Here is a 15,522-nt window from a genome sequence, read left to right as displayed (position 1 = left end):
GCCTTCTCCTTCTCCTCCTTCTCCTCCTCCTCCTCCTCCTCCTCCTTCTTCTTCATCTCCTTTTTTAATTACAAAATATCTTTTGTTTCTTCCCTCCTTCAATTGCTTTACTTCTGGGAAAATACGACAGGGATGACTTTAGGCCTCACAACTGAATATTACATTGTCCAGACTAAGATAAAGAACATCTCAGGCTGTCAAGATGGCTCAGTGGGTGAAAGGCACATGTCGCAGAAGCCTGGCACTGTGACTTTGATGGTGGAAGGATAGAACAGAACCCTAAAATGTGTCCTCTGACTTGCGCATGTACATCATGGTATCGCTCCCCAACTCCTGCCCAGTAATTGTTTTCATTTCTTCTGTTGCTATGATGAAGTACTCTGACCAAAGCAACTTAAGAGAGAAAGGTTCTATTTAATCTCACCATACGTGGTACAGCCCACTGATTGCATCAGGGAAATCAAGGAGGCAGACTATGATGCAGCTGATCTCATCACATCCACCGCAGAGGAGCAGACAGTGGTGGATGCTTCCTAGTGTCCAGTTCACTTTCTCCTTCTTAAACAGTCCAGAGGTTTCTGTCTAGGAAACCCCTGCATCGATTAATGTAACCAAGATAATTTCTTGCAGACATCTTTGGAGGCCCATCTCCAGGGAGACTATAGATCCCATCAGGTTGATTAACATCAACCATCATACTAAAAATACTTTTAAAAAGCATCATTTTCTAAATCACTAAATAAATATTATCCAAACATCACAACTGCTTCACAGAAGTGAGGGGAGTGTGCTGATGTGCAACAGAGGATGAAGGCAAAAGTTAAATAATGACACTTCCAAACAGTGCTTAGGTGGGAAATCTGTCGTGAAAGGCCTTTGTTTGTGCTTTCTAACACTGTAAAACAGCGTGTCATGCTTACACTATAAAGCATTGTGCTATACACTTTACAGCTTACCACAACACACATTTACTAACTCCTTTCCATGGCCAGATGTGGCATACCTGGATTTAGCTTGGGATATCACAGGAAACAACATGTGTGCCAGGCTGAATGATACCTAGAGCTCTGGTCCCCCATGCTCCTGAAGGCTATTGCTAGAGTTCAGTTCTTTACTGGTAGAAGACTGAAGTCCCTGAATCTTTGCTGGTTGTCATAAGGGGACCCCTCTTGGCTTCTGAACGCTATGTTCACCTTCTGTTCCATTTTCAAAGTCAGGAACATGTAATTGTCCCTGCAACCAATGTCTTCCTCTGTCAAGTCTGTTTCTGCCCTCTAGAACCAGCATTAAGGAGATTGTGTGATTAGATCAGGCTCATGTGATCAGTCACACAGGAATGTCATGCCCTCAGATGTCTAGGGTCTGCTCTTGAAGAAAGTACCAGGAGATGAGTGTTGTTTATATAGTTCTTGCTACCACATACTCTTAGAGTAAATACCTCCATATTGTATTGTGTTTCGATCATGGTGTCTAGCATTGAAAAAGTACTAGAAATGTGTTTTCAATGATTGAATGAGTTAATGAATAACATTGTTTTCAAGGTTCTTGAAACACTAGAGTATGATGCCCTCATATGTCCAGGTTCTACTCTTGAAGAACATGCCAGGAGATGAAGGTCTTGAGGGCTGTTTTATGATTCTGGTGGCTTAGTTAGGGTCTCCATTGCTGTGAAGAGACACTGTGACCAAGGCAACTCATAAAGGACCATTTAATTGGGGCTGGCTTACACGTTCTGAGGTTCAGTCCATTATCATCATGGCAGGAAACATGGCAATGTCCAGGCAGGCATAGTTCAGGAGGAGCTGAAAGTTCTACATCTTGATCCAAAGGCGGACAGAAGACTGTTGTCTTCCAGGCAGCTAGGAGGAGGGTCTCCAAGCCCACCCCCACAGTGACACACTTCCTCCAACAAGGCCACACCTACTCCAACAAGGCCACCCCTCCCCATTGCGACATCCGCTGGCATATTCAAACCATCACATCTGGTTACTACATACTCCTAGAGTAAATACCTACATATTGTACTGCATTTCGAGGGTCCTTTGTGGTCTATCTCATACTTATTTCCTGCCTACTGATCCTCCCCACTTCCCACACACACTCTTTTGCCCATGCTTTCAGGCCACTCCTGGGGCACCTCGACCTCCCAAGCTTGGATTCCGCAGCCCAGCAACCGAGCAGCACCATTCTCCTGCTGTTTACTCTGGGATGATTTGTGAGCACCATTTTTGTGAGCGCCATGGTGACTATGGACAAGTGCAGAAGGTCATTTCTCTCATCTCCACAGACTGCTCTGAGATGAGATGGACCATGAATTCAGACACATTTTTCAGAGTCAGACATTCTGTAAGCATTGGCTTAGAATCTCTTAAGTAATAGTGACAAAAAAAAGTATGAATCTCCTCAATATTTCTTTCTGCTTAAAAATCCACATCCATTTTACAGAGAAAAAAATATCGTAAGGAAGTGATACGTCATTTGTCTGAGGGCTGGGTGAGGGGGTGAGATATACATGGAGACGAGTCCAGAGGCGAGTCTGGACTGGCCTTTGCTTCAGTTATTTTTTGAACTTGAACTAGGTCTTCCTCAGCCTTAGATATTCAGCTAAGGCTCTGACCAAAGAGGAAAACAAAACAAAACAAATAAACACACCCAAAGGGACAGGTCTTGCCTGTCTGATGGTCAAGTGAAATGAGAGAAGAAAAAAAAAAAAATGGCGTCTCTAGATCTGGACACAATAGAGGTGAAGCCGTGCAGGATGGAGCTAGAGACCAGCTTCAACTTTTACTTCTAAACAGCCGAGAGAGTGAAGAGGACATGAGGCAGCTCTGGCTGCACGTGTGCTGTGTGTCATGCTCTCAAAGTGCCTGGATGAGTGCTGTCAATGAGATGCAAACCAGAAACATCCTGATAGAGGGAACCTTGACAGGTTCCATAAAGCCTCCTCCGTTCGATTGCCCTGTGAGTGTGTCTGTGGGAGCATTTTCCTGATTAATGACTCATGAAGGAGGTCCCAGCCCACTATGGGCAGTGCCTTCTCCGGGCTGGTGGTCCTGGATTGTAGAAGAAAGCAGGCTGAGCAAGCCACAGAGAACAACTGAGTAGGCAGCACTCCTTGGTGGTGATTGCTTTTGCTCTTGCTAGGTTCCTACCTTCAGTTCCTGCCTTGGTGTCCCTTGCTGATGGAGTGTAACCAGTTGGAAGCCAAACAAACCCTTTTCTCCTCAATTGGCTTTTGGTCGGCGTTCATCACAGAACTGGACGATAGGGGGCATCTTGTTTCAGTTTTCTAAGCACTCTAGGAAGTGGCGATCATGCTTCCCATTTTAACGATGAAGAAAGTGAGGTTCAGCTTCAAGTCACAGGGCCCATCAGCTGTGAAGAGAGAACCAAACCCTGGCTTCCCCATTTGTTTCCTTTTCCTCTCACTGGTTCTTCATTGCGTGTCTTCTTGCTCACTTGCGGGAACAGTGAGAGGTTCAATACATGTGTGGGAGGGAGACGCTGGGCAAACGATGAGCTGGGAAGCAAGCAGAGTTACAGTGGGAGGAGCCTGATGGTGGTGGTGGTGGTGGTGGTGGTGGTGGTGTGTGTGTGTGTGTGTGTGTGTATGTGTGTGTGTGTATTGTACTATAATTGTATCCCCCCCCAATTTTGACATATCAATTTGAATTTAAATAAAAGGCATAAATGAGAGCTTAAGGTACAGTTCCCTATTATCATTGATGCCCAGCAATCCATAGAGGGTTTGCTTCTCTTTTTCTAGAAAATACTCAGAGCATATGCGAGAGAACACACAGGGGTTGGGGGAGACATAGTCACTGCTCTGGATCGTTGATAATGATGCAACAGGTCCGGAGTTCGTTTTGTGTGCGTGGACAGCTTTCCTGTTCTGCTTTCTGGACAATTGTACATCGTTCCCTTGACTTCCACAGTCTCCCAAGGTAGCATTTACATGGATGGCTTCCAGTGCCACATAAATGCTCTGAACTGCTCACACCCTTCCACTCATAGGGGCATCCGTAGGATAAAGCCGCAGAATTGGAACTCTTGGCATTTAGACCTCAATAAATTTGCCAAAATACTCTCTCCATATAGATTGCACCAACCTCTTCTCCCACTCCCATAGTCTGATTCTCATTCTCTCTCTCTCTCTCTCTCTCTCTCTCTCTCTCTCTCTCTCTCTCTCTCATTGCCATGTTGGGGTTGAAAATCTTATTTCAGTGAAATTTCATGTTTAATTATGCAACTGAGCAAACTTGAGTATCTTCTCTTAAACTTAGAGCTATTTAATATCCATTTCAATGATTTCTCTCAAGACCATCCATGCATATTTCTGTTGAGTTCTTAATCACTTTTTTCATTTCATTGTAGGAGCTGTGAAACACTTAGCTTATGCTTTGAAGAATGGAGGTAATAGCATTTTAATCACGAGGGTGTCATGAAATACAATGTGGTAAAGGAGACAGAAATGAGGAAGGAGAGCCATTTCTGGGGCAGAAATGATAGAGTTGATGACTGGTTTGATGTGTAATATAAAGGGAAAAAAGAAAAATCTAGTATGAATTTGAAAATTCCTATTGTAGACACTTAGGAGAATAATATCGATGGATTAGGGTCCAGAAACTCACTTAAAAGTCATAAAGCCTGAAGGCAATAGTGGTTTGGAAATTATAACTCTGTGTGTGTGTGTGTGTGTGTGTGTGTGTGTGTGTGTGTGTGTGTGCATGCGTGCGTGTGCACATGCGTGCACAGATACTGTATGTATATACCATGTGTAAATGTGTATACAATGAGTAACTACACATAATATGTGTGCATGCTTCCTGCCCATGTGAAAAGGATATAGGCAGGTTCTAAGCATCTATGTGTACCAGGAAAGAATAGGAAATAGCTGAAGCAATTTGGTTGAGGGATAAATAGGGAAGTGAGGTAAGAAGTCCAGAGCGAGACAGCACAGACCTACTATATTTAGAGAGCTGGGCTGTCCATTTAGCTTCCTGGGCCAAAGCTAAGATGGAAACTGTCTGACAGTCTTTGTTCAAACACTTCCCTTGCTGGATCACCAGATTCAACAAACATGAGCATCCTCACTCTATTGGCCTACAAAATGTGCCCATTTTCTCCTTATCCCATAGTAAGCATATCTGAGCATCCCCATGGGGTATTACACAAATCTGTGAACCAACCCTGTCAGTGGTTGCTGGTACTCCCTGACCTAGGCACACTTACTGTCTACCACCTTGCCTGGAGCACCTCTTGTCTCCCAGGGGTCTAAGAGTGCATTTAATTCTGAGGAACCGTTGTGAACCATGAACCTCTTACCTGGGTGGTGCTTTCTACAGATGGCTTCGTTTGAAACCTACAGTGGCAGGGCCACAAAGGTGGCAGGAAAGCCAGGTCACTAGGGTATCCTGGAAGCCAACCTATCAGCACAGCTCACCCTGTGTAAGAGTCACTAGCAGGCCAGGCTGAATTAGACACTGCCATGGCCGGAGTTGTTTTCTACTTTTTTTTTTTTTTTTTAATGAAGTGATATCAAGTTCCAAATGGATCTCCCCTGCCCCCATCTCCAACCTCCCCACACCTGTTTGATCACTTCAGTAACTGCAACATCCTTCATTTAATTTCTCTTAGGCTAAACATGTGAGTCACCTTTAACTCCTTCCTTGCCGGAAGCCTCTATTCCAAGGAATTGAGAAGTTCTTTTGAGCTCTAGCTTCCAGACTATCCAGAGTCTGCCTCTCACTGTGGCTATTGCCAGCCACAGTTATGGGGAGGGTACACCATACCTTCTGTTGGGCTGCCTTTGTCTATTCTAGCCTCTTAACATCTCCTCTCTATGACACTGGAATCAGAAGGACGTTTCTCAAAATGGAGGTTGGCCTGTTAGCAAGGGACTGTCCAATACTATCCAGTCCCCTTGCCGTGGCTTCTAAGGGCTGTTTCTGAGCTGTGCCTGCTTCTCTGACTCTGTCACCTCCTATTCTGCTCACCATCCCAGTCAGGTCTCATTGTCTTTCTCCATGTTGTTGATGTTCCCTTTTGTTTGCTTTGTTTTTTTTTTGTTTTGTTTTTGTTTTTGTTTTTTTTTTTTGTTTTTTTTTTTGTTTCGTTTCGTTTTGTTTTGTTTTGCCTTCCTTTATTTTGGGTTTTGAGATAGTGTCTTGCTGGCTGGCTTTCAACTTTGACATTCTCTTGCCCCGGCCTTCCAAAAGCCAGTGTTATGGGTCTGGGACATCACATCTGGATTTGATGTTTCTGGTACGTAGTAAGCACACTGCTGCAGGCTGCAGGGCCCAACACGGAAGGACTCTCTGTCTGGCAGTGTGTGTGTATTGTGTTTGCATGCACACACAACAGACCCCGAGCTGTGGCAGTCAGTCCCTCTGCTTCAGTAGGTTATATTCTCTGCTCATTCTGTGGTTAGTTTTGAGAATTAGTAGTAGGAAAAGGGGTAGAGGAGAAAATGAATTTGTCTAAGACAACTGCTCTCATCCTACAAGATCTGACAAGGAATGACAGAGACTTTTATAGATTATAAAATTTCCATCAAATTATCTTTGAACTTCCACCTACAAGAGAATGGCATGACGACCTGTGGGTCCTGGGCAATTGTGACAATCCCATGGAGGAGTGGATTCATTGGTTGGCCTCTGGATTTCAGTGGAAGCATGTTCAGCAACTTAGCATCAGATTCCCACAAAGAACACTAGCAAGCAGACTGAAGACTCGCGGTTGTCCAGATGGGGAAGGTATCTGCTCCTCGGGGAACCCAGCTGGGAACTTTGAAAGGTACCTTTAAGTTCCATTACAGAAAGCCTCCAAGAAATTTAGAGCCTATGAACAAAACTGCAGAGCCATAATTCCAGCCTAGCTCTGCAGGCTTGCAAGCGCCATTTGGTGGGGGGAATCTTCTGAACTCTCAGAGAACAGAAAGAGTTCTCATTGCTGTGCACTTACAACTCTTATCTATGAAACTCCTACATTGATCTGAGTCACTGAACTGGGGGCTAGCCTTAGCCACACCTTATAACATGCCGAGACAAACCCTTTTAATAGGTGAGGGAAAGTGGACAGAGAGGTTAAGTAAGTCACTCAAGCTTATACCCTAAAAACCACAGAGGCAGTGTCTGCACCCACACTTCCATCCATATATACATAGAGTTTATGGATAATCTAAAATGCATTTGAATGGGTTCTCATAAGTCAGGCTCTCTCTAGTGATCACATCGTCATGGTCTCTGTGCAATTGTCTTACTCATGAAATGCACATACTTTTGATTGGAATCTGAAACATCAGAGTATGTCCCACTCTCTTTTCGTCCCCTTAAAGTTACAGGATCCCAATCCTACTGGCCTCCATCAGCTGTATCTCCATCAGCTGTATCTCCATCAGCTGTATCTCCATCAGTTGTATCTCCATCAGTTGTATCTCCATCAGCTGTATCAGGATACACTGCTGTTGATCTGAGGGACATACTCCCGAATGTTCCTAGTAATGAGACTATGGAAGTGGAGCTAAACTATTACCAATATCATGGCAGTGGTTCAATGGTTGGGTCTTGTTCTCAGAAACTTATCAGGTATGTGTATCCCTTGGTGTTTTCTTATATCTTCTTGGCAGAAAATACATTGACAAGTAGAAGATCTTTCATGAACTCATGATCAAAACAATATATTTACAACAGTCATGCTATAAATCTGTGACCACCGACCTCTGGACTACTGTGTAAGAGGGTATCAGTGTATGATATATTATCCCCAAGTGTAGTAGCTTAAAATAAAAATCATTTGTTATTTCTCATGAAATAATAGCTCATCTAGACTGGATTTCACTTGACTGAGCATATGACTCATGTGTGGTCAACTGGCAGATCAGCACGGTTCACTTCATCTGGAGTTTCCTTGGCTAGGACGGTGTTCCCTTCCTCCAATCGGTTTCATCCTCCAACAGGCTGATTCAAAATTATTCTCCTAGTCAACAGGAACAGGATGGAGGAATGTGCGGGGAACAAGAAAAAGAAGAGCAAGCACTCAAAGTCTCTTGAAGCCTAGAAATCACTTCTGTCACATTCTGTTAGCCCAAATAAAACCTTGTGTCAACCCAAAGTCTTCCTCAATAGAGCCACAAAGTCAAATGGGACACAGAGAATTGTCCCTGTGGGGAACTGTGATCAGTTTGGTCAGCAAGTGCTCATATACAGTATGTACTCAGACCCCTCTCAACTCCAAAGACCTCCAGGAGTTGTCGATAGATGATTACGTGTAATGATGCTTCAACATGGCTCACAATCTGGAGTCTTACGGGCCTGTAGATCAGCAGCTTGGATTAGGCTCAGCTGGATGGCCGTTTTGTTCTTGGCTGCTCTCACTATGTTGTCTGTGGCCATTATGAATTCACCAAGAGGGTGCACCTCTAAGGATTGTTAGCTCAATGTCCTGGCTCTCTGTTACACTTTCCTTTCCCTGTTTCTTTCACATTCCTCTAGCATATATCCTAAGCTTGTGCTATGGCGAGTCTAAGGTTCAAACATAGGCAAGTCCCGATGTACAGGTGAGCACTCACAGGTCCTCTTAGCACCCAGGTCTGAACCAAGCAATCTGCTGTTCTCGACGCATTGAGCAATGCAGTTTACAAGATGACCTGTGGGAAATAAGGAAAAGCTATAGGAGACTACTAACCGAAGTCATCATCTCAGTCAGTCAAGTCCAAGTAGAGAAATTAGCTACCACTTAGCTACCATTTTACCACTGTGCTCTAATATGACAGCATTCCGTGCTGTTTAATACACGGTATATTGACACACGGCCGTGTTCCCGTTTTCAGAATCAAAGGAAACAATATTGTCCTGAGGAAAATAACATACTTACTCTGTCAAGACATTTCTTACCATGCATGCTTTTCTACTTTCTAGACCCGGGCTTTGACGGAGAAAAAAATTCTGGAAAACATGACTCTTCTTTGGGGTACACATAAAAGGAGGAGTCTGAGACCCCAAGATGTAAAGGCACTGTGGAGACTCCAAAATAAAAATCAACAAGCAAATCAAACGTCACTGTGGTCCCTACTGCCATCAAATGGCTTTTCAGGTCACGGGCAATTAAGGGTACGGTCATGTTTCTTCAACTGAGAATACTTAAAATACAGACTGCTGCTAGACAAATGTGTTCCCTCAACTATGGGGTGAGTTGTGCTACCCCAAGATTCATGTCAGGATTTTACCTCCGATCTTTGAATGCAACTGTATTTGGAGATAAGGTATTTGGAGAGGGACCTGTTTAAATGTAATCCTTTTTATGAGCCCTAGTCAAATATGCACTCTGATAGGTTTGAGGACAAGTGTTTGTTCTGAAATTTCCTAACTGGGGATGACTTAAGGTTTTACCCACCTACTCTGGACCTTATTATCTACATTTATAAAATTGTCATGAAAAAGCCCACATCACTGTGAAGTTGAATGATATAACTCACGACTATTTTAAGGACTTATCCAGGCTAGAGGGCATGTTAGCCTTTGTATTTTTTGACAATGCCAGCCCTGCTTGCCTTTAGAAGCATCTCTAATCCAGTCAGTCTGTGTGTTAAGGTCAGAGGTCAAGGCTGTTTCCTGCATTACACCCTGTCCCCCCCTCCCCCCAGTTCCTGGTCGCATCTGCTCTTATGTTTCCTTAAAGGATATGACCTTTGCTCATGACCTCGAGTTGTAGATGGAGAGGTCACAGAAGTTCTCACGCACACCGAAAATGCTCAAGATGCAATATGAACCATGGCACAAAGAAAGTCAAAGACCATTGTGTGTGTCCTCGTGCATAGGAAAAGGGGGAGTGATTTGGAACAGGTTCTTTTCCCCCACCCCAACTTGCCGGTTGTCATTTTCATTGGGTGAAGTTTTATTGAGTGAGGTTATGAGAAGGGGTACTGTACTGGGGAAATGGGATGAGGAAAACCATTTGGGTGTGGAGCACTGGCTCAAAGAAGCTAAGTGCGTTTACAAGAGTGAAGCACCATCGTTGAATGGATGGAGCAGTTGCTGGTTTGAAAAATGTAAGGCTTCCCTAGAGAAGATTTTGTTGGTGTGGATCTTGGAGGTAGAGAGCAGAAAGAGAAAGAAGATCTCTTACATCTAGGCACAATGGATCCCCCCACTTGGGTGTATGTTAATACATTGAGCTCTGCATTTAACTAATGAAGGTTTATATTTTCCAAAGCCTACTTTAATAAGTGTACTTAAATGTTTTAACCTCCCTTCTAGCCCACCACCCACCAGAGGTAGTGGAAAGGAAAGGCTCATAGGGAAAAGGAGGATGTGGACCTGTTTAGAAATAGTTCTTTGGGGAGAATCCAATTTGCAATGTCAGGATATCAATAGTCTCATTCACGTGAATCAGCAACTCAATCCACTCTCAGACACCATTCATGAATCAGCAATGGTAGTTTGATCCAGAAGAAACCATGAGACTCTGCCAATCAGCCCGAGCTGCAAGAAGCGGCTGGAACACCACCGGGAGTGCTTTGGTGCCTCTCATTTACAGAGTCACGGCAAACGATCATCCGCAAGAGTGGCAAGGCAAACCAATACCACACAGCGCTGTCAAAGACCAGCATCAGCAAAGGCCCAGCTGAAACCAGCCAAGAGTGGCAAGTTGGGATGAAATATTTTCAACAACAAACTAACAGCCCAGAAGAGCGGAATTCCAAGTTTGTACGGTGATTCCGCTTTTAAGTTATTCCCAACTAAATATTTTTCAAACATAGCAGGAACGGGCTAGCTTCAGAGCAATTGTTTTGGTAGATAAACAGTTCTGTTCTTTTCACCATTTGAGCATCCTCCCTAGGACGGGACCCAGGGACCCAGAGGGGGACTCTGGGGAAGGCTACATGGTCGCTGGCTGTAGGTGTATGGGGAGTGGTAAGCAGACCATCTCTTGCCATAGATAGGGCATTCTCAGGGCTGTGCTCTCCATCCTGGGTGGGAATATTTCCCCAGGCATCTATGGTCCTGGGGCTGTCCTATGGAAATCAAATCTGCAGGCTTTTCTGTTCAGGACTGGGAATCTCAGGAGTTCCAAGTCAGACTGGTGACTTGCTTGGAGGAAGCATGCATACCGTTAGGGTATATAGTTCTTCAAAACTCATCCTGACTCTCCTGAAAAGTTCCCACCTTCTTCTCCATCTTTCTTGAGCTCACCCTTTCCTCCCTCCAGCTCTTTAGCACTGAAGTGATGCTTAGGCTTCTCTGGAAGGAACTGTTCCTTAGCCATGCTGCCATTCTTCCACACTTGCAACCTTCACATCCATGGTTTTCTTTGGGGGTCAATGCCTCTCCTCCCCTCCCTGTAGTCACTCTTCTCTGCCTTCTTTGCTGTGAGGTCCCTACAGCTTTTGTCCTCCTTTTGTTTTTGTTTTGTTTATTTGTTTGTATGTAGCCCTGGCTGTCCTGGACCTCAGCCTGTAGCCCTGGCTGTCCTGGATCTCAGCCTGTAGACCAGGCTGGCCTCAACCTCAGAGATCCACCTGCCCCTGCTTCCTAGTGCTGGTATTAAAGGCATGCACCACTATGCCTGGCAAGCTAGTGTCCACTTATGGCTTATTGATCCTACATCCTCCATGGGCCAGTGGCTCCTCCATGTGTCTCCCCAGCATAGAAAGCTTCCCCATTCTTACTCAGTGAAATGGATGACTTGCTTGCAAAAGGTACTCTCCACATGCCTAGCAGACTGCCTAGTTTGTATGTTAGACATGTAACAAGTGTTTGTTGAGTTAATAAGAGAATGTTGTTGTTAAGCAACTCAGTTTTATATTAAGTCAGAATGATGTATAATTTACTGTGTAGAATCATGAGGACCAAAGGAAGGTCTCAGTTCTTTTATTGGTTGATTGATTGATTGATTGATTGATTGACTGATTGATTTTTTATAGCCCTGGCTGTCCTGGAACTCACTCTGTAGACTAGGCTGGCCTGGAATTCTCAGAGATCAGCCTGCCTCTGCCTCCCATGTGCTGGGATTAAGTATACAAACATGACCAGTCTGTACTCAAAGTTCTTAGGACAGTCTGTCACGTACGGGGGTGCCCTCTCACCTTGTGTGTGATTCACTTCTCAGCACTGGACTTACCAAAAAAAAAAAAGCAGCTTCTTTTGGAGCAGCCCATAGTTTATCACCATAAAGGAAAGATACAAACATGGAGAAAGACAGGTTCTGAGAATATAATGAGTGCTATGGTTTTGGATTTGGAATGTTCCCATAGGCCCATCGTTAGAAATGTATTAGATCGTAGCTCTGGGTTGGGGCCACAAGGAGTGTACAGTGGTTCTCAACCTGTGGGTCATGATCTCTTTGGAATGACCATTGGAATCATTACAATTCACGACAGTGGCAAAACTACAGTTAATGAAGTATAACTTTATGTTTATATGAAATTATATATTCGTTATAGTGAATGGGGGTCACCACAACATGAGGGACTGTGTTAAAGGGTCTCAGTATTAGGAAGCTTGAGGACCACTATGTTGAACCTTCATGAAGTAAGACTTAGTACAAAGTCTTATATTGTTGGGCACATAATTTCAAAGAGAATATTGGTTGGGATCTCTCTCTCTCTCTCTCTCTCTCTCTCTCTCTCTCTCTCTCTCTCTCTCTCTCTCTCTCTCTCTCTCTCTCTCTCTCTCTCTCTCTCTCTCTCTCTCATTCCTGACAGTAAAATAAGGTGGTTGCTCACCACTCAGCCATAATGTACAGACACAGACACTGACTCAAAGTCATGGGCCCAACAAATCATGCAAATCATGGACTACAATCTCCCGAATAAGAGGGGCCCCAAATAAATCTTTTTTTTTTTTAATAAGCTGATTGTCTCTGGCATTCGTTCCAGCAATGGAAAGCTAGCAGAGTAATTAAAGAAAATTTCTCCTAGAGGCAGAGCACTGTGCTAACATTCAAGCTCTGAAGGCTCCAGACAACTGTCAGCCCTGGAAAGGATAAGAGGCTGGCAGTGTGGGACGAAGGCCATCCTGGGCCAGCACACTGCCTTTCATCCCCTCTTCCAGCACACTCTGATGCCCACAAGGCAGCCTTTCCTGGATTTCTCGGGTTTCTGGAAGTTGGATCAGTAGGTGCGATATTTAGGAATTTGTTGTTTGACAAGTATAATGGACTTGGGATTTGATACCGGGAAGATCTTAGACATGTACAGAAGCATCAAGTTCCTTTGCCTCTCTTATTTGGTTTTGTGGTTCTAGAATCAAGCCTATTTCCTGGCTTTAATGCTTGTAAACCAAATTCTCAGTCTCTTTGGGTTCAAAAAGTCCCTTGTGGTCTGACTTCCTGATCAATGTGATTGCCAACTTTGTCCCCAAATACCTTTTCTTCTCATGGGCTCTCAAAGCACAGAGAGGTCACTAAGAACAGAGGTCACCTGAGTTTCCATCTCTACAGTCACGGCCTGGTGGGGAAGACGAACGTGCCCTCTTGATTCGTGAGAAGCAACACTATTTCTTCAAATGTGGACTGAGCCCCACTGAGTGATAGACGCTGGCAACAGAGACAACCAGAAGAGACCAGGCATTCAGGCTATGATCCCCACCCCTTCCGTAGGGGATCCATTAGCAGCTCTTCTAATAGATGACCTCAAGGGCTTTAACTTGATCTTATTCGCTGTGATTTCTCGGTCCACCAGGCCATCCCTAGGACAAACGATTCAAGTACACACAGGTATAGCCCATGCAGTAGCAGTTTCAAATTCTGTTAGTTTTCTGATAACTTGCAGAGTCTCTCTGACAAGAAAGCCCTAGAGCTGTGTCTTGATGCTCTTAGATAAAAAAGGAAACAGCGCCAGTCTTAAACGAGAAGGTGGAGGTCTCCATTTCTTTCTGAAAACTCAATTTTTCAGGAGAAGCCAGATTAAGATATGAGGAGATTAGCGTTCTCCACTCTGTGGCCATCTTAATTCTGTCTCGTCTGGGGTTAGGTTTAAGAACTTCAATAAGCCTGTGTACAACACCTGATCGAGTCATAGCCCTAACTTGGGGTGATAGACATAGCAAGGCCATGAGAAAAAAAATGCATGCTAAGTGATTGATTTTTAAGTAGTCACCCTTGGGAGCTGAATAAGAAAGAAGGTACATGGGTGTTCTTTGTCTTGTATAGAGGAGAGAGGAGAGAGAGAGAGAGAGAGAGAGAGAGAGAGAGAGAGAGAGAGAGAGAGAGAGAGATCTCATAGCAAATCCAATAAGAAGGAAAACCTTTGTATGGCCAAAGTGAATCAGAAAATAGCATCAAGAGGCTAGTTTAAAGCCCCTGAGAGTGTTTAAGATCTGCACTTTCCATACTGAAAATGAAGGCTATGCGGACACCAAAAAAAAATTACACCATCAATTCGCCACTCAGCATGGCACAGGCTAGAGAACTCCTACTCCATTTATTAAAACAACAGTTCCTCAGGACACTATAGAATTTCACTAATAAGTGGCTGAATATATGTTTAAGCCCAGGAATAATGGCTAGCCAGCTAAGAGGTACTTACACTAATTATACCTCCAGCGTGTAGGTTGTCACAGAGGGAGGCCTTAATTATCAGCGTGCCCTGCCCCTGCTTTGCATATAACAAATGGCTTTAACATGGCTATTCATGTTATAGGTTAAACATCTTGGTAATTAGAAAATGGAAAATAGGTATATCTGAGGGGGCTGTTAATGCTTTATCTGTCCTCTTTGGTATTTGGTACCCGCTGTGAGTCGAGAGGTGGGGCCAGCATGGCGTGGATTCCCTGGACTAGGGATGAGAGTCAGAAGCAGTGGCTGATCCTCGCTTATTTAACCAACCAACCTCGTGTGCTGATCCCTGTTCTAAGCAGGTAAGAAAACGGAAACGGAAACAATCTAAAACGAAACCCAGAGAGACTGCGATACTCACTTTGCAGCGCTCACTCCTGAAGCTAGTTCAGTTATGAAATCCAAAAAGTTGATTGAGGCAGTGTGATCTCTAGTAGCGGGTCTGTAAGGGAGCCGATCCAGTCCATCACCCCTTTCAGTAACTGGGGCGAGCTGGCTTCTCCTTTGACTCCTGACCCCACTGTTCTCCTTTGAGGCGAGCATTACCTGCGCCTGTGTTTGGTCTGTGGGATGCATTCAGATTTCTCTCTCCCTTTAAAGATCCAAGGTTGGAAACAGCACAAATTCATGCCAGATGTTGGAGTAAGGATTTGCATCTCTCTTATCTGAACCAACAGTTTGTGCTGGGGTGTGAGGCAAGGCAGTAAGGTCTGGGGACCGAGAGCCTGGGTCCTCTTGGAGAGGATCTGTTTCCGGTATTACTTCCTGCAGTTTATGAGATTCCCTTTTTTTCCCCTGGTACTCTGAGGGAAGTTGGCTTTAAATGCAAGATTAATAAATTTAATAGCTGTGTTTAAAGAATAAGAGGATTTAGAGTTGCCATTACTGTAGGACAGAAGGGGCCATGGCTGAGGGGGTTTAGGAGTGGATCTCGGATAGATTCTCGCTTGCTCTGTCATAAAGCAA

This window comes from Mus pahari, chromosome 19 (genome assembly GCF_900095145.1).
Source record: "Mus pahari chromosome 19, PAHARI_EIJ_v1.1, whole genome shotgun sequence".
NCBI classification, from domain to species: Eukaryota; Metazoa; Chordata; class Mammalia; order Rodentia; family Muridae; genus Mus; species Mus pahari.
The sequence above is the reverse complement of the archived record's forward strand: the minus strand, read 5'-3'. Positions refer to the sequence as shown.